Source organism: Leopardus geoffroyi, chromosome B4, assembly GCF_018350155.1.
Source record: "Leopardus geoffroyi isolate Oge1 chromosome B4, O.geoffroyi_Oge1_pat1.0, whole genome shotgun sequence".
In the NCBI taxonomy this organism is placed as follows: domain Eukaryota; kingdom Metazoa; phylum Chordata; class Mammalia; order Carnivora; family Felidae; genus Leopardus; species Leopardus geoffroyi.
The window spans coordinates 93,564,075-93,569,739 of NC_059341.1; positions in this window are offsets into that span (position 1 = coordinate 93,564,075).

Here is a 5,665-nt window from a genome sequence, read left to right on the forward strand (position 1 = left end):
AAGGTTTGGCAAGGATGCAGAGAAACTACAACTGTCACACAGTGCTGTGGGGATGTAAAATGTTGCAGCCTCTTTGCAAAAACAGTTTGAAGAATTCCTCAAAAAGGTAAACATAGAGTTACCGTAATGACTCAATAATTCCACCCCTAGGTATATACATATATTCAAGAGAGTCGAAAACAATAATACACACAAAAACTTGTACATGAATGCTCACAGAGGCATTATTTGTAATAGCCCCAATGTGGAGACAGCCCAAATGTCCTTCAGCTAATGAATGGATAGACAGAGCGTGGCATACCTATGCAAGGGTATATTATTCAGCCATAAAAAGGAATGAAGAATTTACTTTGAAAATAGTACGCTAAGTGAAAGAAACCTGACACAAAAAGGCCATATGTTATATGATTCAATTTACATGAAATGTTCAGAATAAGCAAATCCATAGACATATAAAGTAGATCAATAGTTGTTGGGGGTGCTGGAAGAGAAAAGGGGGAGGGGATTGGCTGCTAATGGGTGTGGGTTTCTTTTGGAAGTTGATGGCAATGTTCTGGAATTAGATAGTGGTGATGGCTGTACAATTTAGTAACTACGTTAAAAACTAAATTGTATACTTAAAAGGGTGAATTTACTATACGTGAGTTAGATTTCAATAACAAAGTTATCTGAGAGAAAAATCAGTTGCTGACTTAACACATTATACTAAATGACATTGAAAGTAAATGGGGATTAAGTTTTACAAAGGCTTTAGTGAGCCTGCACGAGTCACGTAACTCCTTTCTGTTTTTGCATTTTCCTCATCTGGAGGAAGAAAGAAACAACACCTGCCACCCACGCTTGTGGTAAGACCTGAGTATTTTTTTTTTTTTTTGAAAAGCCTGGGTTTTCCAGCAAAAGGTGATATACAGATACCAGCCTACAATTATAGGCAACATCGAACATTAGGTAGGTTTTAAATAGAGTCACAATGTGGGAACTGAATCTCAAACGTATGGGCAGGTATGCATTTCTCACAGCCAGAGAGTGGCTCATGTGATGCACCTTGGCTCTAAGTGGACCACTGACGAGGGCAGAGCCTGAGACACCCACTCCCCCCCACCACATGCACACACACATCTGCACATACGCATGTACACACAAGCATATACACGTACACACACATGAACTGCTTTGAGATTCAAGCTCTAAGTTCTTACTCTAGTCATCATGGTGTCCTGAATATTAAAGTCTGTTTTCAAAACAGATAATCTTGACAAAATTGTCAATTCTGATGACTCTTTTAGAAAATAACACAGAACATTTTTCAATGACTGGGAAGGAAAATGATGCTGCTGAGCTGCTGTTCAAATCACTTTTTGTGCAATCAAAAGGACGTCAATCTGCTTCCTTCAGATTTCTTTTAAGATAGCAGACAGGAAGAATAAGATACTGACATAAGGAAAGGGTACCTTACCCCATTCTAGATAGTTAAACATTGTTAGCTTAACCTTCTATAAAAGGGAGGGTAGTCTAGGAAGAGCCGTGCCTTGAATCCAAACAGTCATTGCAGACTGTGACTGCCTTTCCTTAATTCACTATAAAATAAACACATTTCTAACAAAAGAATCCTCCTCTCCTTATTCAGGGTGGACACGAATGGGTGTAGGATTCACACAGTGTAAAACCCAAAACAAGGAGACGGAACCCCAGTCTATCGTCCCCACACAGTCTCTTTATGCCACCCTGCCCCTCGCTGCTACCCAGATGCCATGGGAGAGAGCATGTGCAACTTCACTGGGTAGGAGAACCCATGCCTGTTCCCTACATCCCCTATTTATACTCAGAGCCCCCAGCTACAGGAGAGGTAAGGCTGAATAGCACGTTGGACTGAAAGGCACTGTATCCAGTGACCCATTTCTTCACTCTAGTCCTTTCCTCCCTTTAAAACTGCCAGAGAAGTAGAAATGACCAACAGGTCAAGACTGATGTGGAAATCTCAACAAATGTGATGAAGTTGAGGGTTTGAGTCTTTGGGGATATGGTCTCTTCTTCCTCCATTCCCCTCTTATTCCACAGAAAAATTTCCACCGACACTACCCCCTTAAAAATAATATAAAGGAAATAAATCTCTTTCCTCCTTGATCTCTCTTTAATTCTTTACATTTTGGAAATGGAAGTGATTATCAAGAGATAAGATCCTGCCACCATTTTGGATACCTAAAAGCAAATGGGTCTCTAGGTTTTACAAATGCTGAATACCTCAATTCAGAGATGGTGGACATCCTCTGTGCTTCCAATTCTCATGTATTAAGCAGATCAAACACAGGGTTTATCAGCTGGAGATGAGAAGCTAAAAACAGAGCAAAAATTGGGGGGTTCGTGGGTGGGAGGTGGGAGGGAGAAGAGGAGAAAAAGAGGCAGAATGAGCTATTTTTGGTTATGTGACTTACATATTTTTTTGCAACAGATTAGGTTCTGCATTGAACAAAAATCCAAATAATAGTGGCTAAAAAGATACAAGTTTACTTTTCTTACTCACAAGTAAGTGTGAAAATAGGTAAGCCAGTACTGGTAACGTGCTCCACAGTTATCAGAGACTGAGGACCTTTCTATTTTCAACTCCATATCCTTAGCTTATAGCTTCTACTTTCAAGATCACCTTGAGGTTGTAAGATAGTGGCTATATTTCTAAGCATTTCATCAGTGTCCCAGGCAATAGGAAATAAAAAGGGCAGAAACAAAGGATACACCTGCCAGGTGAACCAGAGCTTCCTGGGGAAGGCCCCCAGCTTCTGCTTACATCTCATTGGCCACTTCTAACTGCAGAGGAAGTTGGGAGGTGTAGTCTATTACCTTCACATAGGCTGGCTCCAGTAAAATCAAATAGGTCACATCATACTATTAGGGGAGAAGTGGGGAATGACTGATGAGTCCTAGGGACCAATCAGACTGACTGCATCTTATCCCATGGGGAGATAAGAGTAGATAATGGAAAGAGAAGACTCATTCCCCAGTGTATCCATGAGAGAGTAAAAGAATTGGTAAATTTTCCTTCCTCCGTGATCTAAAGATGAGTAGAGGGGCGCCTGGTTGGCTCAGTCAGTTGAACGTTGGACTTCGGCCCAGGTCATGATCTTGTGGTTTGTGAGTTTGAGCCCCACATTGGGCTTTCTGCTGTGGCCTGTTAGCACAGAGCCCACTTCAGATCCTCTGACTCCCTCTCTCTGCTCCTTCCCTGCTTGCTTTCTCCAATACACACATACATACACACATACATACATACATACATACATACATAAATGTAGAAAATGGAGGATTTCTCTGAATAAAATAGGACCACCCCCCTGTTATACATACACACACATGCACACATGCCCATGCAAAAATTGACCCATTTTTCAGGGGCAAACACAAAGAAAGAAACATGGTTGGGGAAGAAAATTCTCCCTTTGTAGCTATATCTTCCAGTCAAGCAGAGAGAGAGAGAGAGAGAGAGAGAGAGAATGCAGTCCAGCCCTACTAAGCTCCCACTGTAAAAATTAACAACCCAAATTTGTTCCTATATAAGAACATTCCCAAAGAACAGATGGGGGTCAGCATTTCCTCTGGGTCCTATCACTAAGTTAACTCCCAGAATCCATACTCAAGGGGTGAGCAGCCCATCACAGTACAAGGCATTAGCGTGGAGGCTAAGCTTTAGAAAACAATGGGAGAGAGACAGACCAGACGGGACAGACCATCCGGAACACTGGCCAGAAAAATTCCCACCACCTCTGCCAGCTCCTGAACTGCTCATAGAGGGGGATTTCTGCTGTTACACAATCAGCTGGTTTATGCTCCCCGCGTGGCATGTTGAGAGGAGGCTGTTTAGGTGTCCACTAACTCAGCTTCTCTGGCTACTGAAATAGCAGCTTTCATAAACATAAAGCTGAAAACTATTGCTAAAGCTTGAGCTATTGGTTACCTTTTTCAGGAAAATGATGAATCATATAAATAGGAATAACAAATGTGTCTGGGAAGAAATACAGCAGAGAAATTCTCCTGGTACCCTTTGCAGGAGGCAATGAGACCCCTTCGTGACCATTGTCTCAGAAGTGAGGGAACATCACTCTAACTCTACTAATACAGACACATTAAGTTGTTACTGGAAGTGAAGTGTATACATACACTTAGGCATGTATCAAACTGGCCCATTTTAAAATGAGCAAAAGCCATGCAAAAAAAGTTTATGATCCATAATGGATGATGTTTATCCACTTTTTCAAAATGACACAAACACATCTGTCTAACAGGAATTTAATTTTAAGAAAGCTCAGTTGCCAAATTTTACAAAATCAAAAAAAAATTGTTAATTTGTTTTTGAGAGAGAGAGAGAAACAGAGTGCAAGTGGGGCAGGGGCAGAGAGAGAGGGAGACACAGAATCCGAAGCAGGCTCCAGGCTCTGAGCTGTCAGCACAGAGCCTGATGTGGGGCTCAAACTCACAAACTACGAGATCATGACCTGAGCTGAAGTAAGACACTAAACCGAACCACCCAGGTGCCCCACCAAATTTTAAAGTTCTATTAATTACTCCCGTTGGTTTTCTATAACTATGAACGTGGGTGTTTTTCTTTCTTTTTTTTTTTTTTATGTTTATTTATTATTGAGAGAGAGACAGACAGGGCATGAGCATGGGAGGGGCAGAGAAAGGGGGAGACATAGAATCCGAAGCAGGCTCCAGGCTCTGAGCTGTCAGCACAGAGCCCCACAGGGCTTGAACTCACAAACCGCGAGATTATAATCTGAGCCGAAGTCGGATGCTTAACCGACTGAGCCACGCAGGCGCCCCTTTTTTTGTTTTTTTTTTTAAATATTTATTTATTTATTTTGAGAGAGAGAGAGAGAGAGAGAGAGAGAGAGAGAGAGGCAAAGAGATGGGAGAGAGAGAATCCCAAGCAGGCTTCACACCTCACTGCAGAGCCCGACACAGGGCTTGATCCCCATGAACCACGAGATCATGACCTGAGCCGAAATCATGAGTCGGCTGCTTACCCAACAGAGCCACCGAGGTGCCCCAAAAGTGGGTGTTTTTAAGAGTGACAGCTTTTGAACTCAGCGTTCTCATTATTAAAGGCATAACAATGAAAGCCCTGTTTCACATACTTCTGGGTCCACAGAAACTACAATTGCCAATATAAATAAAAATAAACAAAATAAAATAGGATTTAAGTGCCACACATCTCTGACCATACCTTCAATGCCCCTGTAGGTTAAGGAATTCTGTGCCTTGAGTCCCTGGGATCATCTCAGGGTTGAAGTAGGCTGACCTATCTCAGGCCCTGGGGTGATCTCTCTAGAGATCAGCAAGTATTAGTGTTCCCAACTTCATCCTGGTTATACCTAAGATTGTTCTGAGGCAGAAGTCAACTAGGCAAAGTAAAGGACCAAGCTTGTCAGTTTTCTTGTTTACATTTGGCTAAATCCCAATTGCCCATTTGCCAAAGGAATGATTTGTACAAATGTAATCAATGTGTTACAACAGCAGCTGAATATTTCTTTCTTTTTTTTTTTTTTTAATTTTTTTTTCAACGTTTATTTATTTTTGGGACAGAGAGAGACAGAGCATGAACGGGGGAGGGGCAGAGAGAGAGGGAGACACAGAATCGGAAACAGGCTCCAGGCTCTGAGCCATCAGCCCAGAG